This window comes from Bos mutus, chromosome 6, assembly GCF_027580195.1.
Source record: "Bos mutus isolate GX-2022 chromosome 6, NWIPB_WYAK_1.1, whole genome shotgun sequence".
NCBI classification, from domain to species: Eukaryota; Metazoa; Chordata; class Mammalia; order Artiodactyla; family Bovidae; genus Bos; species Bos mutus.
In genome coordinates, this window is record NC_091622.1 from 100916847 (window position 1) to 100943021 (window position 26175).

A 26175-nucleotide genomic window follows, 5' to 3' on the forward strand; every position below is an offset into this window, starting at 1 on the left:
GGAAGTTCAGTTATGAGGGGTCACGAGAGACAGCACAGAAGAACAAGTGTGTACCCTGCTGTGCGTATGTGTGCATAGGTGTCCTTCTTCCTGAAAATGAGTGTCTACATATGTAAGATTCCACATAAATGTGTATTGTCTTGTGTTACTCAGAATAATCAGTATCTTTCTATGGGAACTGATACAATAATAATATGGCACTTATTTCAGTTTCTTTGTATTCAAGCAGAAGTTCATGAGAACCTCAGGCACCTGCTGGCTAAACTCCTCACCCTAATGGGATTCACAAACTATGCACAAGTGAATCAAAACAGATTTAAGCAGGAGGCTCTCAAATAAACTACATCTTTGTCACTGTGTTTCTCTATCCGCTCTTCCACACCTGAAGGAAACTCTAGCAGCGACTCAGAAGCTACAGGGATCAACACTAAGCGGGCTGCTTCCATTTCTATGTTAACTCGACATGGTCATAACGATGGGTAGAAGTCTGAATCTTTTTATCAAAATATTAAGCTAATTAAATATATTAAACACGCCTGTTGGTGTTCTTTCTGGTACCAAGAGATCACGTGTAGAAACTGTATACTGTTCGTTTTCATCCTAGAGTTATAGCACAATGTCTAGCTACTCCATAAGTATTTGTTGAATAAAACAAAAAAAGTTTGAAAAAAACTACCAAAGAGAAAACAGAAATACTGGCAAGTGGTTTACCAATATTGTGAATGGCTTGCAAATAAATCTACAAACTCAGAGAGCTCGGGTCACTATGAAAGTGAAAGAAAGAAAGTATAAGTCCTTCAGTCATGTCCAACTCTTTGCAGCCCCTGGGTCTGTAGCCCACCAGGCTTCTCTGTCCATGGATTCTCCAAGCAAGAATACCAGAGTTGGTTGCCATTTTCTTCTCCAGGGGATCCTCCCAACCCAGGGATCAAACCCATGTCTCCCACATCACAGGTGGATTCTTTACTATCTGAACCACCAGGGAAGCCCTGGTCAGCATATATAAAATGTATGTATATGTGTATATCTATATCTATATCTATATAGATATAGATATTATACAATAGTTCAGCTGGCAAAGAATCCACCTGGAATGTGGGAGACCTGGGTTCGATCCCTGGGTTGGGAAGATCCACTGGAGAAAGGAATGGCCACCCACTCCAGTATTCTGGCCTGGAGAATTCCATGGGCTTTATAGTCCATGGGGTTGCAAAGAGCTGGACATGACTGAGCAACTTTCACTTTCACATATATATATATATAAACACCTGAGCTAAAAACTCATCTTTACAAGGAAGCTAGAAAATGAAGTGTGAAGACAATAGGAACAATGCCTTCCTCTCTCAAGGCTGACTTAATCTACCAGGAAAGTTCTTAAAATCAAAGACAATCTATAGCTTTCCCCAAGTTCATCAAAGCAGGAGCCAGAAACACAGGCTTTTCCAAAGGTGTAGATAATTCCATTCAAAGCGGAGAGCAACAGAAGCAGAGAAGGAATGTCGTTCCCCTCGCTTAACAGCACACAGGCAAGACACAGAACACGGAGCAGACTCCACACTTGTCTCTGAATACAGGAAATTTCTCAAACATGATGTGTGGCCAAGTTCCAGTTTGACTGTGATTACAGAGTCCCCTCCGGACCCTTCTATCAGCCTGTAAACTCAAGAACAGAGTCTCATCAGAATAAACCAAACAAGGGAAAAAAGAGCCACTTCTGTTTATGATTCTCGGGAAAGGACTCTGAAAGCACAGGTGTTCCTTCCCTCTCATGACCTCACTGAACTGAAAAGAAAAATGTTCTCCACTGGCTTCATCGCCCTGTTTTTCCTTCGACAAAGACTGTACTGAGAATTCCCTCAAGCAAACAGTCACTGAAGGCTTTTCAACAGGGAAAGGCTCACGCATTTTTTTCTTAAGAGCAACAAATCAATCATGAAATGGACCTCATGAAAGACACGTCATAGTTATGAGGAAATGCGCAGTGTGACAAATGATTCAGCAAGTATAATTATCTACAAAGCCTGTTTGGAAGGAAAAAAATACTACATAGTACTAGAGAAAAAAAGGACTCTTTAACTGGTTTTGCCTATGCTTTTCCTGGGTTTATAACTGAAATTCACTTAATCGTTAACTATGTCTTTCTGTCATTAATCTTACTTTCTTTTTCCCTTGGGACCCATTTTAGCATCTGAAATGATTAACTGACAACCTTACATTTTTTCCTAAAAACGTACACCCCTGTAGCAAGACTATTTATGGCACACTATTTTTTCCTTTAAATAATGCACAAATGTACGATGGATGTTCAAAACAACACAAACTAACATAACAAAATTAACGTGTTAAGATAATAAAACCAAACTTACACGCATTTTACATTTAAATAAATTTTTAAAGCCTTAAATAAGCTTTATTTTAAATAAAACTTTACATGAAATACAACTGTATACTGAAATGCTTCTGCTAGTACTTAGTTGGGTCTGACCCTTCGCAATCCCTTGGATAGTAGCCCTTCATACTCCTCTGTCCACTGGGTTACCTCAGCAAGAATACTGGAGTGGGTTGCCATTTCCTCCTGCAGGGGATCTTCCAGACCAAGGGATCAAGCCCATGTCTCTTGTGTCTCGTGCCTTGGCAGGCATATTCTTTACCTCTGTGCCACCAGGGAAGGCTCCCACTTAAATGCATCATTTCATAAATCATTCTCCCCCATTGCGAAGTTTTTTTTTTTTAATTATTCTAAAGTTTCACAGACTTATCAAATTCATGTTGTGGATTTTAGATAGGGGGAAAAACTTGTGGAACAAATACATCCTTGAGATTCAGTTGAAAAAAAAAATTCTGTAATTCAGCTCTCTATTGTGGAAAAGAGCTTCTGTGGTACTGGCAGTGGTAAAGAACACACCTGCAATGCAGGAGACATGAGAGACTCATGTTCGATCCCTGGGTTGGAAAAATCCCCTGGAGAAGGGCATGGCAACTCACTCCAGTATTCTTGCCTGGAGAATCCCATGGACAGAGGAGCCTGGCAGGCTACAGTCCATAGGGTCGCAAAGAGTTGGACATGACTGAAGTGACTTAGCATGCATGCATAATGGAATAAGGAAAGAATGCCACCCATGAAATTCCATAGAACATTAAAGAACACGTTCCGTCCTACCTTTATTGTGAAGGCACTGGTGTGGTTTGACACAACATTGTACCACTCTGGCATTTGTGACATTTCTCTGTGCCCTATTCTCCCATAGATAAATAGGCCACTTCATCCTGTAACTTTCCCCAAAATCTTTCACAAGAGCTCCTTAATAGTCTGGAGGTCATAGCAGAGATGATGGTCCAACTGACCTTCAAAGACAAAAGCCTAGGGTCAAAACCAAACCTGATTTGAAGCTGGTAAGGAAAAGCAATTTTTAGGGAAACTTCCTCAAGGCAATTCTTGCCATCTGTAATAAATGGAAAGAAGTAAGCAAGTGGAGTGAAATGCACTAAAATATAATTGTCATTTGTCCTAGGTGAGAGCACTCTATTTATATCTGGTTACAATTTTATCCTGTATTTGTTCCCAAGGTTCTCAAGAGAGAAGGCCATAGGTTTTGCATCCAAATTTAATGCTGCCGACTGATGGATAATGGCAATCAACTAATTACGGTGTGGCTGTGGAGATTTTTAAAAAGCAGCAGAACTCTAATTTATAATCAAGGATTGCCTGATGATTATTTTAGGTCATACCTGCCTCCTTCTGGAAAAAGCATGCACATTCAGTCACATCCAACTCTTTGTAACCCCATGGACTGCAGCCTGCCAGGCCCCTCCGTCCATGGGATTTTCTAGGTAAGAATACTGGAATGGGTTGCCAGGGGATCTTCCTGACCCAGGGATCGATCCCGAGTCTCCTGCATCTCCTGCATTGGCAGGCAGATTCTTTACCACTGAGCCATGTGAGAAGCCTTCTAGAAAAAGCAATGCTTCTCAAATGTATTCCCCTCATAAAGTACGCCTCGCTGCTCTACTCCAAAAGCAAACTGTTTCTGTGACTTCTTTTCCTATTCCAAGTCTGCCATCTAGAATTTCCCAACACCTCTCTCCTCACCTCCCCTGTCAAACTGCTGGACAACACCCTCCACACTTGCTGTCTTTGCCCCCTCATTTCCCACTAGATCCTCAGCCTATGATCTGTCTTCTCAGGCCATCGCAACAGTAAACAAGTTCTTGTTAGTGACAAATGTCATTAAATGTAATGGACAATTTTCAGCCCTGATCTTCCTTGGCCTCTAGGCAGTGACATGGCTCTAGATTCCCTCTCTGCCCAGAGTTTCTGTGCAACACAACTCCACGGCTTTCAGAAGAATATAAAGACACAGAGAAAGAGCCCACATCACTGAAGTCAGATCACCCATGCTTAAATCAGCTCTGACAGATACCAGCTCTGTGACAATCTGTAAGGCACACAACCTCATTTAGACTCCACACATATTTTTCATCCATAAAATGAGGGATAGCAGTAGCACCAAACTGTCAAGATGACGAAATTGATTTAATATATGAAAAAGCACATAAAATAATGCCTGGCCCACAGTAACTAGGGGGCTTCCCTGATGGCTCAGACAGTAAAGAAACTGCCTGAAATTCGGAAGACCTGGGTTCAATCCCTAGGTCAGGAAGATCCCCTGGAAAAGGGAATGGCTACCCACTCCAGTACTCTGGCGTGGGAACCCCACAGGCAGAGGAGCTTGGCAGGCTTCAGTTCATGGGGTCGCAAAGGGTAGGACATGACTGAGCGACTCACACTCACACACATATACACACACACACAGGAACTGCCATATACATTTTAGATTTTATCATTTTTTATTAGAGTTTTCTTCCTACTTCTCTGGTTCCTCTTTGTTTGTGTTTACCAAGGTTTGTTCCTAGATTCTCTCCTTCCCCCAACCAGCTACAGGGTCCTGCTCCTTGCTGATAAAGCCTGAAAGTCATCTCCAGCCCACACCTAGTTCTTAAACTTTAAACGTCCATATGCAGCTGCCTACCGGATATCTCAAATTCAACACATCCACAAATGAATTCATATTTCTTCCAGGCCTGTTCCTCCTCCAGTGTTCCCGTTCTCTAAAACAGCAACCACCACCTACACAGTCATTCAAGCCAGAAACCAGGGATCGTGTCTGACTCTGTCATTCCCTCATCTTCCAAATGCAGACAAGTCCTGCAGATTCTATCTTCCTCCTAAATATCCCTGAACACAACCATCATCTTGTCTTCTAACTCTGCAGCACCTGGTCCAGGGTGCTGCTATGTTTCTCTGGACCATTGCAACAGCCTTCTTGTCTCTTCACCATTGAACTTACCCTTCTCTAAACATTTTCCATATGGCAAAGGTGGCTTTCTTCTAACCCTCAAATCTGATCATGCCTCCAACCCTTCACTTCCAGCTCTTCTACATCATAATGAATATGGCACGTAAGGCTCTTCATGATAGAACCTGGACCCTGCATGTTTCTTAAGTCTCATTTGTATTCTTGTCTCTCTTCAAGGGAGAAGGCAATGGCAACCCACTCCAGTACTCTTGCCTGGAAAATCCCATGGATGGAGGAGCCTGGTGGGCTGCAGTCCATGGGGTTGCGAAGAGTCGGACATGACTGAGCAACTTCACTTTCACTTTTCACTTTCATGCATTGGAGAAGGAAATGGCAACCCACTCCAGTGTTCTTGCCTGGAGAATCCCAGGGACGGGGGAGCCTGGTGGGCTGCCGTCTATCGGGTCGCACAGATTCGGACACGACTGGAGCGACTTAGCAGCAGCAGCAGTAGCTCTCTTCAAATCTTTGTCACTGCTAGACTCTCACAGATGCTGTTGCCTCAGTCTAAAACCTTCTCCCACTTCACCAACCTCCTTCCTTTATCTGGATAATTCCTACCCAGCCAACTTTACTCAAGGAGATGTTCTCTGACACCTAAACTATATTCGGTACTCTTGTAATATGCTCACAAAAAATGCAATATTTATTTAAGTATTTAAAGTTAATATTAAAATAAATTATATAATTTATATATTTTAAAAATGTGATACATGCTATGAAGGGAACTGTTTGTGTCCCTCTCAAACTCTGATCTTACAAGGATAAGACCTTCTCTGAGCTCAATACCTAGAATAACAGGTATTCAAATGTGTATGTATATATGTGTATATATATAGATATATATATGTGTATCTTAGTCATTCAGTCGTGTCTGACTCTATGTGACCCCATGGACTGTAACCCACCAGGCTTCTCTGTTCATGGAATTCTCCAGGCAAGAATACTGGAGTGGGTTGCCATTCCCTTCTCCAGGGGATCTTCCCAACCCAGGGATCGAACCTGGGTCTCCTGCATTGGCAGGCAGATTCTTTACCATTTGAGCCACCAGGGAAGCCTGTATATACACAGAGAGATAGTCACTAACAGAAAGAAGTGGGAAGAGGAGAAAAGATAGTCCTATTTTCTACGTGCACTCACCTGTACAGGTAGAAAATCAGATTCTCTGCAGCACTTACTGTCGCTGCCCATCTCCACACATCAGCCCTGCACCTCCAATGTCATCTCAGTAACTCTGACCCAGTGAAAGGTAACTCAGTACCTGGGATAAAGTTTGATACATGCTTTGATATGATCGTGCATGCTCAGTTGCTTAGTTGTGTCCAACTCTTTGCGAGTCCACCAGGCTCCTCTGTCCATGGAATTTTCCAGGCAAGAATACTGGAGTGGGTTGCCATTTCCTACTCCAGGGCATCTTCCTGACCCAGGGATCGAACATGTGTCTCTTGTGTCTCCTGCATTGACAGTCAGATTATTTACCACTAGCGCCACCTGGAAAGCCCCTAAACAGTTATTAATAGTTGGCTGTATGTGATAGACTATCTTAAGTGTAGAAGTCTATTCAAATTAAAAGATCACAAAACTGTTAGAAGCTAAAGCTAAAAACTGTTTGCAGCAAATATGTTGAAGACAATGGTATATAAACACTATGTGAAAAATGATTTTTCAAATTTAAAACCTGCCATAATGATCCTGCCCTAGAGTATAAGGCAAAAAAGAACCAGATAGTATTCCTACAGATAGAAGTGACAGGCTAAAAAATAAGTTGGGATTTTTTTTAATCATTTTGCTTTTTATCTTCTTGCTCTCTTTTCCTCTCACTCTTTTATTCCTTTTCTTCTCTGTCTCTGTCTCTCTCTGCAATAGATAATACCTTACACAAGTCATAAAATGTCAGAGATGCCCCCTGAGTTGGAAATTTGTCAAAAGAAATCAAACACATATCAAAAAATTTCTAACATAAAAAGACAAGCATAATTCCTGTTGAAACCAGTGTAAGAGCAGATAATAAATGTACGAACAAAAAATGCCATACAATAACCTTTAGAAAACAACTAGAACATGAAATTACTTTTATAACTTAATGTCAGATAATTTCCAAATCAGGGCAGAATCAATTTCATGGAAGAGAGATAATTTTTAAAGTTTAAATTGCTATCTTTTAGTGATCTGTGTATTTTAGGAGAGCTAAACCGTTGTGACTGACTCTAGAACTTGGTCTTAATTGTTTGCGATCCAGTCTTAAGCAGAACTGAACGTTTTAACTGAAGCTTGACAACTCTACTTTCTCCTATCAGTGATTCTTGAGAACTTGTCTGAAGGGTCTATCAAAAAATTAGAGGCACCCACAAACCCTTGGATAGATGGTATTATCCAGGAAGATAACATGTAGAGAACTTACCCAGGAAATGCTTCCACTTTGATCAAGGATACAGTTTTGGAAGGGACAAATATAGAATCACACACAGAGAGGAAATATGCTCGTGCAGACATACCAAAAGAGGTCTGTGTTCAATATCACTCCAGGGAGCCTTCACTGGTCACCCTGTCTAAAACTGTAACCCTCCACCACACTATCCAATCCATTTCCCTGCTTTAATATTATCCTTGACCATTTCCAACGTGTGATATACAACATATTTTACTTATTCTTCTGGTTTACTCTCTGTCTCCTTCCCCCAGAACATAAGGTCATAAAGTCAGAGATGATTTTTTAGTCCACTGCATTCATCACTGTATCCTCACGTCTAGAAGAGGACCCGGCATGCAGTAGTGCTCAGTAAATATTTGTTGAGTGAATAAAAGTAATCAACCCTATCCTATGGGAACTTATGGTAAATCATAGGGCAATTTATGGTGCAGCCAGATTACCTTTACCTCCACATGGCAAGTTTAATGTAGCAAGAAGTTTCAGTTAAGTTCAGTCACTCAGTCGTGTCCAACTCTTTGTGACCCCATGGACTGCAGCACGCCAGGCCTCCCTGTCCATCACCAACTCCCAGAGATTGCTCAAACTCATGTCCATCGAGTTGGTGATACCATCCAACCATCTCATCCTCTGTCATCCCCTTCTCCTCCTGCCTTCAATCTTTCCCAGCATCAGGGTCCCTTGAAATGAGTCAGTTCTTCCCATCAGGTGGCCAAAGTATTGGAGTTTCAGCTTTAGCATCAGTCCTTCCAATGAATATTCAGGATTGATTTCCTTTAGGATGGACTGGTTGGATCTCCTTGCAGTCCAAGGGACCCTCAAGAGTCTTCTCCAACACCACAGTTCAAAAGCATCAATTCTTCGGTGCTCAGCTTTCTTTATAGTCCAACTCTCGCATCCATACATGACCACTGAAAAACCATGGCTTTGACTAGATGCACCTTTGTTGGCAAAGTCATGTCTCTGCTTTTTAATATGCTGTCTAGGTTGGTCATAGCTTTTCTTCCAAGGAGCAAGTGTCTTTTAATTTCATGGCTGCAGTCACCATTAGCAGTGATTTTGGAGCCCCCCAACATAAACTCTCTCACTGTTTCCATTGTTTCCCCATATATTTGCCATGAAGTGATGGGAACAGATGTCATGATCCTAGTTTTTGGAATGTTGAGTTTTAAGCCACCTTTTTCACTCTCCTCTTTGACTTTCATCAAGAGGCTCTTTAGTTCTTCTTCGCTTTCTGCCATGAGGCTGGTGTCATCTGCATACCTGAGGTTGTTGATATTTCTCCCGGCAATCTTGATTCCAGCTTGTGCTTCATCCAGCCCAGCATTTTGCCTGATGTACTCTGCATAGAAGTTAAATAAGTAGGGTGACAATATATAAGCTTGATGCACTCTTTTCCCTATTGGGAACCAGTCTGTTGTTCCATGCCCAGTTCTAACTGTTGCTTCTTGTCTTCACCTGCATACAGATTGCTCAGGAGGCAGGTCAGGTGCTCTGGTATTCCTATCTCTTTAAGAATTTTCCAGTTTGTTGTGATCCACACAGTCAAAGGCTTTGGCGTAGTCAATAAAGCAAAAGCAGATGTTTTTCTGGAACTCTCTTGCTTTTTCTATGATCCAATGGATGTTGGCAATTTGATCTCTGGTTTCTCTGCCTTTTCTAAATCCAGCTTGAACATCTGGAAGTTCATAGATTAAATTTGGAAGCAGTTTTCTGCACTTGCAATAGAGGTTGGTAATTACTTTGATCACCCAAGAAAGGCAAATCATGCCTGAATCTCTTCAGATGGATACTTCAGGCACTGCTCAAAGTCTGTGTCTACACTTGCATGAGTGGTTGCCTAGAACAAGGCGGGTTATAAGCCCCTTTGTGTTTGAGAGTCAGAAAAAAGAAACTGCCTCACACCACAGAGAGAATGGGGAAATGGAAAGTGGTAAAAATTCTGAGTCCATAAGATGGTGGACATCTGCATCAGACATGATTGTGTAATCCAGCAAGTTTGCAACCCAAGAAGAGGGACTATTGCAACTAGTCATTATATCAGCATGTCAATCAGGAGCTGGCGCAGAAGACAGAGAGAATGGACATGTGAGGGCAGAGCAGGTGGAGAAGGGAAGGGTGGGTCACATTGGGAGAGTAGCATTAACATACACACACTACCACGTGTAAAGCAGATGGCCATTGGGAAGCTGCTGTATACAACACAGGGAGCTCAGCTTAGTGCCCTGTGATGACCTGGAGCGGTGGGACGGAGGGGGAGGTGGGAGGAGGCTCAAGAGGGAGGGGGTATGTGTATACATACAACTGATTCACTTTGTGGTACAGCAGAAACACACAACATTGTAAATCAATTATCCTAAAATTACAAAAAAAAAAGAGAGAGAGAGAGCTGATGCAGAGCACCCACTTTATCTGCAATTGTCAGTCCACGTATAATGAAAGAAAACGTTGCTCTCTACTTCCCTCGATCACCAGATGAATCAGTCTGTGGGACCAAGCGCTGATGCTGGGAATGCACTGAGGCTAAAATATCCAGAATCCTCTACCTGGCATGCAAGCTCCCATTCATCTGCCCAAATACTCAAATACTAACAGACCAGTTAGTTTTATGCTTATCGTATATGCTTTCTCAAGATTTACCTATTTGCCTTTTTCTATGGGTCGGAAGATACCCTGGAGAAGGAAATGGCAGCCCACTCCAGTATTCTTGCTGGGAAAATCCCATGGACAAGAGGAGCCTGGTGGGCTGCAGTCCATGGGGTCGCAAAAGAGTCACACATAACTTAGTGACTAAACAACAGCAACAAAAGTCCAACTGTTCAAATTCTGGTTTCCTTGAACTGTGGTGTTGGAGAAGACTCCTGAGAGTCCCTTGGACTGCAAGGAGATCCAACCAGTCCTTCCTAAAGGAAATCAGTCCTGAATATTCATTGGAAGGACTGATGCTGAAGCTGAAACTCCAATACTTTGGCCATCTGATGAGAAGAACTGATTCATTTGAAAAGACACTGATGCTGGGAAAGATTTAAAGCAGGAGAGGGGGATGGCAGAGGATGAAATGGTTGAATAGCATCACCAACTCAATGGACATGAGTTTGAATAATCTCTGGGAGTTGGTGATGGACAGGGAGGCCTGGTGTGTTGCAGTCCATGGGGTCACAAAGGGTCAGACATGACTGAGTGACTGAACTGAACTGAATCTTATTTTCCTTAACATATAATTTAAAATCTGCTCTTCTCCCTGCCTTCCTTGACAAATTAATTCCATTCCTCTCTTCTTGTTAGAATTCCTATGGAAATTATTTTTTAATCTTATATTTGCAAAGGATTTAAGAATCTGCAAAATGTGTCTGTATACATTATTTCACTTAGATAAATAAACAGCTGAGTACTATTTTATACACTCACTTTTTTCTTGCACTTTACCACCCTAAACCCTTTTCACAGCTTACTTTTCCCAAACCGAGTAGGGTCACCCAGAGCATGCATGCTAATAAGGATGAAAATAAAATTATTTTATTGTATTGAAAGTACCTCAGGGCATTTGCCATGATAACAACTGAGTTTCTTTAGTTATTTCAATAATGAAACTGCTTGGCAATGATCCAAAGCAAGCCAATCTTTTTCAAAGTTTTAGTGTTATAATAGCAATAACAAAATGCAATTCTCCGCTGTAGCAAGACATCATACTAAAAATGTTTTACATTCAGTTCTCTCAAAAACTATGGAATATGTAAAACATAACCATTTTATAGATGAGGAAAGTCAGTCTTAAGATTGTTAACTAATTGCCTAGTGTCAGATTAGAAATTTGGACCAGATCTGTAGGACTTGAAAGCCAAAGCCCTTTGGCTCACACTCTGCAGTCAGGTATTATTCTTTATTCAGAGTTTAAGGGCAGTCTACAGCACGGGGCACAGTCACTTTAACCATTGCCGGGAACAGACAGAAGACAAAGGACAATAAATAACATTGATTTTCCTTATCAATAAGTAAATAGGAAATGTATGTGATTGCCTGGGGCTTCAGACAGTCGTGCAGTGACTAAGGCAGAAGCAGAAAAAGGGGAGAAGTTGGAGCTAAATAAGATGAGAAGTCTTGAGTAAACCTGCCCTCTCACCTCACCCAGGACAGGAAGAGTTTATCTGGGGCAAGGAGGTCTGGAGGCTTTCCTTCTAGACTCAACCACAGAGACTTCAGGTCCCCCTTTTATGAACTGCATCACCTTCTCATCTTCTGTGTGTGTGTGTGTGTGTGCGCGTGCTCAGTCACTCGGTCACGTAAAACTCTTTTGCAACCCCATGGACTGTAGCCCACCAGGCTCCTCTGTCCATGGGATTTCCCAGGCAAGAATACTGGAGTGGGTTGCCATTTCCTCCTCCATGGGATCTTCCCAACCCAAAGATCGAGCCCACAATTCTTGAGTCTTCTGCATTGGCAGGCAGATTCTTTACCACTGTGCCGCCTGGGAAGCCCCTCGTCTTCATAGTGCTAATTATTAATCGTCATTTTAATCAGGTTTATCTGGCCATATGAATAGATGTAGGGTTTGAAAAAGGGGAGGACACAGGGAGAGCCTCAATCATTAGCCTAACAGTGTAATTTCACTCTCCAGACACTGTAGTTGACTTGTTTCTTTATTGTTGTAAGTAAAGAGGCAATAAAGTGGAATGCATAGTGTTCAGATTGTGCTTCACCATCAACAACTACGGGATCTTGAACATGTTGCTTGACCTCTCTTTGCTGCAATTTATTCATCTGTAAAAGGAGCACAGTAATAGTGCCCGCCTCACTTTAAGGTATTGCGAAGAATAAATGAGATAATACATGCGGTGTACTTGAGATGTTGCCTGGCTCAGAGTAAGTGCTCTATGAGCATTTACTATTACAATTACTATATAATGCATGTGTCATAAGAATTACAAAAATGATGCCTAATATTCAATGAAAGATGCAATGTGATTTCTGTCTATTCCTCCCATGAATCTTGTGAAGTAGATACTACCACTGTCCCAATTAAAAATGAAACAGAGGCTCAGAGAGGTTATAGAGGAGTCCAAAATTAAACAAAATTAACTTTATTTTTTGGGCTCCAAAATCACTACTAATGGTGACTGCACCCATAAAATTAAAAGACGCTTGCTCCTTGGAAAAACAGTTATGACCAACCTAGACAGCATATTAAAAAGCAGAAACGTTATTTTGCCAACAAAGGTCCATCTAGTCAAAGCTATGGTTTTTCCAGTATTCATGTATGGATGTGAGAGTTGGACTATGAAAAAAGCTGAGCACTGAAGAATTGATTCTGTTGAACTGTGGTGTTGGAGAAGACTCTTGAGAGTCCCTTGGACTGCAAGGAGATCCAGCCAGTCCATCCTAATGGAAATCAATCCTGAATAGTCATTGGAAGGACTGATGCTGAAGCTGAAACTCCAATACTTTGGCCACCTGACGCAAAGAACTGACTCATTTGAAAAGACCCCGATGCTGGGAAAGATTGAAGGCGGGAGAAGGGGATGACAGAGGATGAGATGGTTGAATGGATTCATTGACTCAATGGATATGAGTTTGAGTAAACTCTGGAAGTTGGTGATGGACAGGGAGGCCTGGCATGCTGCAGTCCATGGGGTCACAAAGAGTTGGACACGACTGAGCGACTGAACTGAACTGAACTGCAAACTAGCCAAGCAGTAAGTGACAGGGTTGGGACTCAAGTCCAGCAAGTCTGATTCCAGAATCAGGTTCTAAACCACCATGTTATTTCAGATGGGTAATAATATTTGCTAATAGCTACTGAAGTTTTGCTCTGTGCCAGGCTTTGTTCTAATAACTTTAAATCTCTTACAGAATACCTTATATCTCTTGTGAAAATTAAGTAAAATTCTCAAAACTACCTTATGGGACAGATGCATTTATTGTGCCTATATTATAAATGAGAAAACCAAGAAGCCAGGCATTAGGTTACATGGCCAAGATCACACAACTGGCAGATGGCTAAAGTAAGTGCACCTCCTACTGAAAGGTGGGGGAAGCTGAGGTGATAAATCTAAATTTCAGTCCATGGGGCCACAAATATTCAGACACAATTTAGTGACTGAACAGCAACAATATCAGATCGAGCATCACAATTTTCAAAAAGAAAACTCCTTCCTAGTATATCCATCTGAACAATTTCTGAGCCAGAACGATTAAGACAGATACTCAATGTTGGAATCATAAAAGAAGGAACTTATTAAATGCTAATTTATTCTGATTTGCCTTACTACTCAATCATCTTCCCACCTCTAATAGCAGCTATTTTCAGTAGTCATTTTCATTCTATCCTCTACAATTTGAATAGATTCACTATTGGCAAATAAGGATCAACTTCTCATAGGAAGCAAGACCATTACCTTCATGCATTTCCTGTCCCATAGAAGTTAAGAGGCAATCTAGAGAGAGATAGTGGATGAATACTCAAGCTACACAACTAGGACAAGAGGAGAACTGATAAGCATCGGTTGTAATGGATAACAACTGATTGGGTGCTGAGCAGGACCACAGTCGTCCTATAACTCTTGAACTATTTAAGCAAATTATAAAAATAAACCCCGGTTTGCTGAGCAGAGCAAAGGTTTCATTGTAGCCCACACAGCTCACTAAGCCTCAACAGTATGAACAAAGAGTCTGGTGTATGTTTCAAATGGATCTCAATGGATGTGAGCTCATATGGGAAGGTGCCTTTAGAAGTCCTGAGAGACATGATGCACAGCAAGGACAGAAACACATTGTTACAGATCTTGGGAACAGACTGAATAAGACACAAAAGTTCAGAAGGAGGATGGTTAACAAATTTTTTTATAGAAAGATTCTGTAGGAAGACAACACTGTGCCATGAGAAATAATACCAGTCAGGTGATTGGAACAAGTCGTCAGATCTCTTTATTCACTGCACAATTAAACACACCTGATGTGCTAGGCAAAAAGAAAGCCCAGTATGAATGAATATATATATATATAAAATAATTAAAATTTTTTAAAGATTTGGGGCATTCTTCAGAATGTTATTCTCAGTAAAGAAAAGGTTGATGATCAATTGTGTGGTCACAAATTAACTCAGTAAACAAATAATGAATTAACAAAACATAAAACAAGAACCTGATTAAGAAAGAAGACATGTTGATGATAATACATTTGACCAAAACAAAACCCAGCAGTTACTGAGCACGTCATGTATTTCACATACAGCTTCCCTGGTGGCTCAGATGGTAAAGCATCTGCCCGCAATGCGGGAGACCCGGGTTCGATCCCTAGCTTGGGAAGATCTCCTGGAGAAGGAGATGGCAACCCACTCCAGTATTCTTGCCTGGAGAATCCCACGGACAGAGGAGCCTGGTAGGCTACAGTCCATGGGGTCACAAAGAGTCGGACACAACTGAGTGACTTCACTTCATTTCACTTCATCCTTATAATAACCATATGAGATCAGTAGCATTATTATTAATAGTACCATTTTACAGATAAGAAAACGGAAGCTTAAGAGATCATGTGATTTAACCAGGATCATTCACATGAGATAATAGAATTTGGGTTTAAAACCAGATAGGCTAACTTTGGAGTTTATATGCTTGAGCACCATGCTATACAGCTAAGTGTTAAATTAATGGAAGTAGCCACAATTAACAAGAGCACAGATGCAAGTACCAGACACATCAAATGCTGTACACCTCTACCCGCATAGAGAAAATTCAGGATAATGAGGCTCCTGATAGCAATAAGAAACCTGACCAGAATAGAGTGATGGAAATAATGAGATACAATGAAATTCAAATGCTCTTAAAAGGATGTCTTCCCTAACCAGGAAAATAGTTTACAATAAGCAAGATTCATAATCAACAAAATAGAATGGACTTCAATGCCTGGCTTTGTCGTCTCAATTTGGAATTGACAGAGAATCAGTTTGCTGTGTAGGCATTTCATGGTAATGACTTTACTATTATTAACAATGACAATAGTTCCAGGCAATATTTCATATTTGCATAGCAAGCCTTCAACAGAGAAGCAAAAGCACCTGGCAAACATTCTCATTTTTATTATTGATGGCTTAGATTAGTGGAGCACTTTTCTATGAAGGAGTTCACTAATGCTTCCATGCACTCTTGTGACACAGATAGACAAGCAATCCATTTCTGTGTTTTTACATACAGAAAAGCCAAAGCCCAAGGACCTTTTTATAACTGCTTAGTAATACTGTGGCTGTGTCTACAATGACATCACAAGGAACCTGAAATTCCCCTTTCTTACTGATGGAAGCCCTTCTTACTCCAAATTATCTGAACGTGGGTACCTTCTCTATCTACTGGATCCTTCCCTACCCATTCTTACCACCTCTTCTTCAATTCTCATTCCTTCCTTCCCTGTAGCAGCTCAGCTCCATCCTCTCTCCTCCTCACACCACTCTCAGTCTTACTGCAAGATTCATTTTCTTCACTCTGTTCAGAAAACAGCGGTAGCTCTTCTTGGTCTATGGAAAACGGACCCAAATTCCTTCAGAGATCATTCATGACCTCCCTTAACCTAACCCCAAGCTTTTTCCCAGCCGTGTCTGACTTCAATCTCCTCTGTGCCTATATCACATAAGCCTAAACTTAAGAACCCCAAGCCCACTCTTCTCTTTACTCATTCTATTGCCTCTTCTAGAAGTAACCTTTCTAACTCCAACGCTGTCTGCTAAAATTACCTTCCCAGTTCCACTCTGATGCCATCTCCTCATGAATCCCTCTGACAACACCTTAGTTAAAAACAGCTGCTTCCTCCAACTCCACAATACCCATTTAACCTTTATTTTTTGCTCTCGCTGAATTCTATCTGGGGCTGCTGTGACTTATAAAGGTATATATCTATCTTAGAATGTTCTATCACTGAGATTCACAGAGTCAACAAGGTGTCGGGCCCTGTGAAAGCTAATAGGTGAAACAAGAGACATAGATCTCTGCCTTCACAGAGGTTACAATCTTACAGGATTTCTCATCTCGAATTTCTCCTTTGAAAGACCAAACACACTATAGTCTCTGTTTCTCCACGAATGATGCCATTCTAGGTCATAAAAGAGATGTTAATTCATTGCATACAACAGATGCTCTTTAGAAGTGGTTCTCCAGACTTCCATGGTGGTTCAGTGTTTAAGAATCTGCCTGCCAATGCAAGGGACACGGGTTCAATCCCCAGTCTGGGAAGACTGCATATGCTGTGTGGGCAATTGAGCCAGTGCATGGTAACTTCTGAGCGCACACTCTAGAGCCCTCGAGCCGCAACTACTGGGCCCACGTGCTACAACTACTGAAGCCCACACACCCTAGAGCTTGGGCTCTGCAACAAGAGAAGCCACCGCAATAAGAAGCCCCCACTCACAGCAACTAGAGAAAGCCTGCATGCAGCAACGAAGACCCAGCACAGCCGAATATGAGTAAATAAATTCTTTTTTTAAAAAGTAGCTCTCCAAGTATCATACATGTGCTCAGTCACGCCCAACTCTTTGTGGCCCCATGGATGCAGCCCACCAGGCTCCTCTGCACATGGGATTTTCCGGGCAAGAACACTGAAGTGGGTTCCCATTTCCTACTCCAGGAAAGTATCATATATAGATGTCCTGAAGGTCCTCAAGACTTTTTCAGAGGGGCCCCTGAGCTCAAAACTAACTCCAAATAATATTAAGACACAGTTTGCCATTTCACTCTCATTTTTCTCTCAGATTTGTAATACAATCCTCCAGAGACTGCATGGTGTGTGATATAACAGCAGACTGAAGCCATAGGTAGATAAGAGAATTCAGCTGTCTTCCATTAAGCCAGTCATTAAACAGATATACAAAAATGCAATACCAAGCTTGTCGCTAACTTATTTTTGGTTTGTGAAAGGCAGTTTTCATTCAAAGATACATTACTTTTATTTAACACATCTTAACAGTTTACTGTTACTTTTTAATCACCGAAGTATTTCAAACTGATATCTGAATTTCTGATACTGTAAATACCAATGGTGAGGGCAGGCTTCCCAGCTGGTGCAGCGGTAAAGAGTCCACCTGCCAACTCAGGAGCCACAGGAGATGTGGGTTCAATCTCTGGGTCGGGAAGATCCCTTGGGGAAAGAAATGGCAACCCACTCCAGTATTCTTGCCTGAGAAATCCCATGGACAGAGGAGCCTGGCTGGCTAGTCCATGGGGTCGCAAAGAGTCAGACACGACTGAGTGACTGGGCACGCAGGCAAATACCAATGGATATAACGCACATGAACAAAACGTCTTCAGGTTTTTCAACAACTATGGAGTGTATAAAGGAATCCTGAGGCCACAAAGTCTGAGAATGGCTACCTTAGAGAGCAGGGACTCATGTGTTTCTGGGAAGCCCCAGTCAAGAAGGTCTGAGTAATTAGTTGAGTGATTTGTAATTGCACTGTTCCCCAAACTTGTCCTCCATTAAAACAACTATCCACCCTACGTGTAAGATAAATTTATTATTGACGCTGCAGCACCTAGCACAGAAGCAGCCAATAAATACTTGAGAGAGAAAGGAAAGAAGGAAGGCAGGAGGGAAGAGAGGACGGGATGGAGAGAGGAAGGGAAACAGGAAGGAAAAAAGGAAGGAGGGAGGGAAAAGAAGGAGACGTGTCTTCTTCATTCTTCAAAAATTCTACCACAGTAATCTGTCCACTGAAATTATTAACCTTCAAGTAAACGTGTCACATTGATATGATTTCAAGGTGATTAAGATGCCAGTAGTCTTATCCGATGTGTTGGTACATCCCAAATACAGCTTAGAAACCATGATTTTAAAGACAAAGTTTTAAAGAATCTTCTCATAAATAAATGAACAAACATTTACACACACTAATCCTTCAATATAAGAGGATAATTTTAAGATAAAGAAAGATACAAATTAGGAAAACAGATGCAGTCAATGTGGTTGTGTATGCATAAGTTATCTTCCTTATGGATAATAAAATCTCAATAATTAGAGGTGACTTGCTATAGTTAAAATACTTTATCCCTAGATTTAGAGTGAGAATGGGTAGAATTAAGCCAAAGATAATAAAAGGGGGCAGGTCAAAGCAAAACTGGGCATAGGCGAGTCTATCTTCAAGATCCTCTAAATCTCTATCTGGCCTATTCTTCCCCTTCAGCTGCCCATGACGCTGCTTGTCATCCCTATAAAGTCCCTTCACCGACCAAGGCCACCCTCACCAAGGTACTCCACTTGGCCTGGCCTTCAGGGCATTAATCTATGCTTTAATTCAATCTGTACAATTTAATCCATATAATTTTTATAGTCAAAAAGAAACATCATCTATCACAACTCCCTCATACACAATTGAAACTCAACTAGATTAAGACTTGACCCAACAGGTATTAATTCATGACAAAGCTGCAGTGAGACTCTAACATCAAGTTCTCTTCCTTTTCCAGAAATAATATAATGAAAAATTTTAAATAATCTGCTAAACCCCTTAAAAGCACTTTCTTTCAGACCACTCTTAATTCCCTCTCCATGTAACAACTTTTCCTACATATTCCATTTCCTTAGTCTCCTATGTTAATGCAGTAAGACATTTAACCAACCATGGATGTTATCTATATTCAAAATCCATGAAGTTAGTTTATCAGGTTAGTTCTCCAATCACTTTACCTCATAATATTGGGGGGCCTCACAGCATAGCTTGTGGGATCTTAGTTCTCCAACCAGTTCTCCAGACCCCAGCAGTGAAAACACCAAGTCCTAACCGCTGGACCACCAGGGAATTCTCATAAGATTTCTATTGTAATAGGAACAGTCTTCAACCAAAGGAGTAAGTGGGAATCTCACACATTATATCAGGGTCAGAAACATGAGAACTGAGAGCCAGAGGACATTCTGGCTCCTTAAATCAAGACACAAAGTCAGAGAGAAATATACATACATGGTGCACGCATGCTCAGTAGCTTCGGTCGTATATGACTCCTTGCAACCGTGTAGATTGCAGCCTTCCAGGCTCCTCTGTCCATGGGGTTCACCAGGCAAAAACACTGGAGTGGGTTGCCATGCCCTCCTCTAGGGGACCTTCCCAATCCAGGGATCAACACAGCATCTTGCATTGCAGCCAGATTCTTTACCACTGAGCCACCTGGGAAGAGAAGCTCTCTCTCTCTATATATATATACATATATATATATATGGATATGGAAAGATATATAAATAGAAAAAAAGAAAGAAAAAGAAACAGAGGAAGGAGAAAGAAAATAACAAGGAGAAAAAACATAGCCCAAGGGACTTTGTAGAAAAATAACTAGACTACCAAAAAATGCATCAAAAATTGTACCTCTGGATACAATTTGGAAATTGTACAATCTGGAAAGCAGCCTAACAGCCTTCTTTGTTTTATCAGCCAGCCAACATATATTCATGCAGTACTAACAAGTATCAGGCACTGTGCTAGGCATAGACAAGTCAAAGATAATTAGATCTGGCTCAAATTACTCACAGGCTAAGGTGGAGAGATAGACATTAAACAGTTAATAAAACACTATAGTAATGCAGTGAGAAGCTCCAATACTTTGGCCACCTGATGGGAAGAGCCAACTCATTGGAAAAGACCCTGATGCTGGGGAAGACTGAAGGCAGGAGGATGAGATGGTTAGATGGCATCACCAACTCAATGGACATGAGTTTGAGCAAACTCTGGGAGACAGTGAAGGACAGGGAAGCCTGGCATGATGCTGTTCGTGGGGTCACAAACAGGTGCATGTGACTGAGCAACTGAACAATAAAATGCGGTGAGATAGACATGCATAGGCTGAGGTGAGAACACCTCAGCCTTATGGAAGGATTCAGGAAGGGTTTCTGGAAGGAGATAACATCTGATGAAGTCTAATGTAAGTCTAAGCAGCGCCTCTTGAACACAAAATCACCTGAGAATCTTGTGGGAAAAATTCTGAATCAGTAGATGTAGGAGAGGCTTGAGATGCTGCAATTCTAATCAAGCCCCAGACAGCGTTTGAGCTGTTGGTCCTCGGATCATTCTTTGAATTGCAAAGGTCTTAAAAAATGGCCAATGACTAAGTAAAGGGTGGAGAGGGTGAATACAGGCGGAAGAGACAATATGAAGTAAATTACAGAAGAAACACTTGAGTGTGTGATGAAACTGAAGCACATTGGGGTCCCCAGGTAATTGGAGAGATATTCATTGCTAAATTGGAGGTAGATGGGAGTATGGTATATTTTAAGTAGAGGGGAATTTATTACATAGGCAATGGAGCATATCTAAGTAAGCTGGGCGGTTACACAGTAAAAACTGCACATCGAATCTGGAGGTTTCATTGGTAGAATCATGAGCAAGAAGATAATATGCTAGCCTACTTTAAATAAAACTGCTCACAGTGATGACGAGGGCCTAATTTGTGCTGTTAGCAATAGATTTATTTCAAAGGGAACTGATGTGAGACATGTTTAGAAGATAAAGTAGGTCAATTTATTTTAATTTATTAAATTTTTAAAAAATTTAAAAAGTTGCTATTTCTTTGCATTCTCTGTCATCCAAGTGTCTCTTCTTAATCTGACAGTAACATGTGATCTCGACCAAGACACTTCTTTTCACACTAGGTTTCACATTTTAAAACAGTAAAGAGTTGACCCAAGTAAACACTGTGGTCTCTTTAAACCCTAAACTTTATAATCCTATGAATTAAATTCATCTCTCATTGAATAGTGCAACCATAAAATATATTCTTAAAGCCTACCACAAGACCTAGAATATATTTAAATATACATTGTATTACTAACTTTGAAGCTACCTAGCCAGCAGGTCTGAAAATTTGAGACTTTAAAATCCTCCCTCTTCTTCACCCATGACATTCATTACTGGGTCCAATTAATTTGCACTGTGTCCTACTGATGATTCTTTTGTTTATGCCCTTATTATTTTTTAGCTGAGCTCCCGCAATAGTAGCTGATAAGTCCCCTGGCTCTAATCTAAACCCCTTTCAAACATGATTCAAGAAACTGCTTGGTAGCACAGTGGTAAAGAATCCGCCTGCCATGCAGAAGACATGGGTTCAATCCCTGATCCAGGAAAACCCCACATGCATGGAGGAGCTAAGCCCATGTACCACAACTGCCGAGCCCTCACCCTCCAGCCCACAAGCCTTAACTACTGGGCCCACCACTGAAGCCCGAGCACTTAGAGCCTGTTCTGCACAACAAGAAAAGACAACTCCAGTGAGAAGCCCACGTAAGAGTAGCCCCCACTCACCACAACGGGAGAAAATGAAGCAACTTGCGGCAATGAAGATCCAGAACAACCAAAAATAAATAAATTAAAAAAAAAGAAACTGAAGAACTCTGGAGTCAGAAAGACCTGGGCTTAAATGCTAAATCCTCTGCTTCTTAGTTATGTGATTGCTAGCAAGTTATTTAACCTCTCTAAACCTGAGTTTCCTTATCTATAAATCATAGGGATGACATGAGGATTAAATGTTTGTAAAGTGCTTAGCACAGTGCTTATTACACAGCAAGAACTCCATAAGTGCTAGTTGTCATTCTGAAAGACTAGTCGCATAAAGACTTTAGCAGGCACTTCACAACAGAAGATCAAATGGCCAATAAAAATTTAAAAAATTCTTCTTCCTTAGTAGTCAGCAAATGCAAACTACTACTTCCATGAGTACAATTATGCATCCACCTGATCAGCAAATTTTGAGAACTTAAAAATAAAGAGTTGGTGAGGATATAGAGCTTCTTATATACTGCTGATAGGAACATAAATTCATGCAATTGATTGAGGAAAATATTTGGCATTATTTAGAAAAACTTGGAGAAGGCAATGGCAACCCACTCCAGTACTCTTGCCTGGAAAATCCCATGGACAGAGGAGCCTGGTAGGCTGCAGTCCATGGGGTCGCTAAGAGTCAGACACGACTGAGCGACTTCACTTTCACTTTTCACTTTCATGCATTGGAGAAGGAAATGGCAACCCACTCCAGTGTTCTTGCCTGGAGAATCCCAGGGACAGCAGAGCCTGGTGGGCTGCCATCTATGGGGTCGCACAGAGTTGGACACGACTGAAGCGACTTAGCAGCAGCAGCGGCAGCAGAAAAACTTAATGTGCACATACCCCAAAACTCAAGAGTTCCTTTCCTTGATATGTATCCTACAGAAGTTCTTACGCATGTACTCTAGAATCTATGAGCAACAATATGTGCATAAAAAGTAGCATATGTATACTTAATGTTATCATATATAAATATATGTATTTATTAAAATTTACTTAGTACATTTATATAGAAATAACTCAGGTTAATAATTAGGGTTGATTTCCTTTTGGATTGACAGAAGGAAATCAACCCTGAACGTTCACTGAAGGACTGATACTGAAGCTGAATCTCCAATATTTTGGCCACCTGATGCAAAGAGCTGACTCATTGGGAAAGACCCTGTTGCTGGGAAAGTTTGAAGGCAAAAGGAGAAGAAAATGACAGAGGATGAGATGGTTAGATAGCATCATGGACACAATGGACATGAATCTGAGCAAACTCCAGGAGATAGTGAAGGACAGGGAAGCATGGCATGCTGCAGTTCATAGGGTTGCAAATAGTTGGACATGACTTAATGACTGAACAACAACAACATACATACACAGACACACATACGTAATGTAGAAACGATCCAAATGTCTATCAGTGGTGAAGTGGATAAGTAAATTTTGAGGTATTCATAGAGTAAAATACCACATAAGTTACTTGAATAAACCACATACATTAACATGAGCCTTGCAGTGTTTCACAGGCTTCCCTGATAGCTCAGTTGGTAAAGAATCCACCTGTAATGCAGGAGACCCCAGTTCAATTCCTGGGTTGGGAAGATCTGCTGGAGAAGGGATAGGCTACCCACTCCAGTATTCTTGGGCTTCCCTGGTGGCTCAGCTAGTAAAGAATCCACCTGCAATGTGGGAGACCTAGGTTTGATCCCTGGGTTGGGGAGATCCCCTGGAGAAGTGAAAGGCTACCCACTCCAGTATTCTGGCCTGGAGAATTCCATGGTCCATTGGGTCACAAGAGTAGGACACAGGTATACATGTGTTCCCCATCCTGAACCCTCCTCCCTCCTCCCTCCCCATACCATCCCTCTGGGTCGTCCCAGTGCACTAGCCCCAAGCATCCAGTATCGTGTATCAAACCTGGACTGGCAACTCGTTTCTTACATGATATTTTACATGTTTATACCTGTGGCGGATTCATTTTGATATTTGGCAAAACTAATACAATTATGTAAAGTTTAAAAATAAAATAAAATTAAAAAAAAAAAAAAACAAGAGTAGGACACGACTGAGCAACTTTCACTTTCACTAGAGGGTTTCACAAAATCAAGTGATTAAGAATACATATATACTACCATGGCTTCCCTGGTGGCTCAGACAGTAAAGAATCTGCCTGCAATGCAGGAGACCCAGGTTCAATCCCTGGGTCAGGAAGATACCCTTGAGAAGGGAATGGCAACCCATTCCAGCATTCTTGCCCAAAGAATTCCATGGAAAGAGGAACCTGATGGGCTATAGTCCATGGGGTCGCAAAGGGTCAGACATGACTGAGCAACTGTCACTTTCTTTCACCACGATTACAAGATTGAAAACCTACAAAGAAAGGCAAGGGAAGAAGTGACAAGAGGCAGAGTAGTGGTTACCTCTAGTGGGGAAGGGAAAGCATGTGGTCTTAGAGGAGCACAGAGGGCTTACTGGGAGTCTACTTGGTGGTCATACAAGGTTTGCTCTGTAATTATTCTTTAACTGAATTTGTTTTATGTACTTTTCTGCTGCTGCTAAGTCGCTTCAGTTGTGTACGACTCTGTGCGACCCCATAGACAGCAGCCCACCAGGCTCCCCTGTCCCTTGGATTCTCCAGGCAAGAACACTGGAGTGGCTTGCCATTTCCTTCTCCAATGCATGACAGTGAAAAGTGAAAGTGAAGTCGCTCAGTCGTGTCCGACCCTCAGCAACCCCATGGACTGCAGCCTTCCAGGCTCCTCCGTCCATGGGATCTAGAGTACATGGTATTTTCTAAAAAATAAGTTTCATAGCATCATTCTACTTAAAATCTTTCAGAGGTTCTTTATTGTGGAATAAAATACAAACTCCTTAGCTTTGTCTTAAAAACTCTCCCATGTTATATCCCCTGTACCTTTCTTCAGCTTTATCTTTCCCACCCCCATTTATGCCCCAGCGCAGTAAATGACATCTCGCTCCCCCATCAATCATGCTCCCTCAAGTCTCTAGGCCCTTGAAAAACGTTCTCACTGTTCCCCTTCTTCTAGCTAACCTCTTATTGTCCTTAACATTCAGCTAAAATCTCGCTCCCTCTGGGAAGCCTTCCCTTCCAGGCCCCCATCCCATCTGTCTTAGACTCTCCTCGGCGGCACTTCCTTCAGCACTAGATGGCTACCCATTTAACAGCAGTGGATAAGTACCCCACTCTTTAGAAATCGCTCCCTGTTTTAATGACATACTTTATCGTAAGTGTCACATACTTTAAACACGGCTCCTTTAAAGCAGGTGCTGTCTTCTTCATCTGTCCCAAGTGCAAAGGATGATATCTACACCACAGATTCTCAGTAAATGTTTGCTTAATGAATACATGTTTAAGAGGGGGCAATATATATTTTTGACATCACTGGGAGTGACCCATAACTCAAAAGATTAAGTTCAGCCATAAAAAAAAATCACCCTTGTTTGAAATCAAAATGGTTGATTACTGGCAATTACGTATTTTCTCAGTCATAACAATCATTTAACACATATTGATTAAGTACAGCATAGTGATGACTATTATATCTGCTTCCTCAATGTAATCATAATCAGACTGTAATAAGAATCATGATGTGAAATAAGTACAAGGTTAATTTCATCAGTCCTCCACAGTTATGGGTTATGCACTGATTCATAGCACAGCCTATATACCCAGAGTTATATAAGCCAATAAACAAATGAAAGAGAGATATCGATCACTCGTTCAAAACAGCTTCTTTTGGAGTCTTACAAGCATCACTGTCATAATCTATTTCTCAGAGATGTTGTTTGACAGATTATACCTGGTTCATCTCCACTGGAGTCTATTGATTATTGACATTGGCAACTATGAAGCATCAAGTATTAAAAAATATATTTTGCCTATGTGAGCTGATATTTTTATAAAATAATAAGATTTTAAAATGATTCCAAATAACAAAGCAGCTGGATCTATTTTTAATACTGTCTTTATTAAGCAAAGAATTTGTAGGCTAAAATGTCCACAAATCGAGTTTTATAAAACTATGATGTGGTTTCTCTTCCCTTATGTCTAAAGATCTAAATGTTATGTTAATATATATCACATATATCTTATATACACATAT

General features: G+C 41.2%; 1 protein-coding gene across 1 annotated transcript in view; it reads right to left on the minus strand.

The window, feature by feature from the left end:
• Positions 1-26175, minus strand: part of MAPK10 (mitogen-activated protein kinase 10) — a 551463-nt gene that overhangs the window by 265840 nt on the left and 259448 nt on the right. The window lies entirely within an intron of this gene.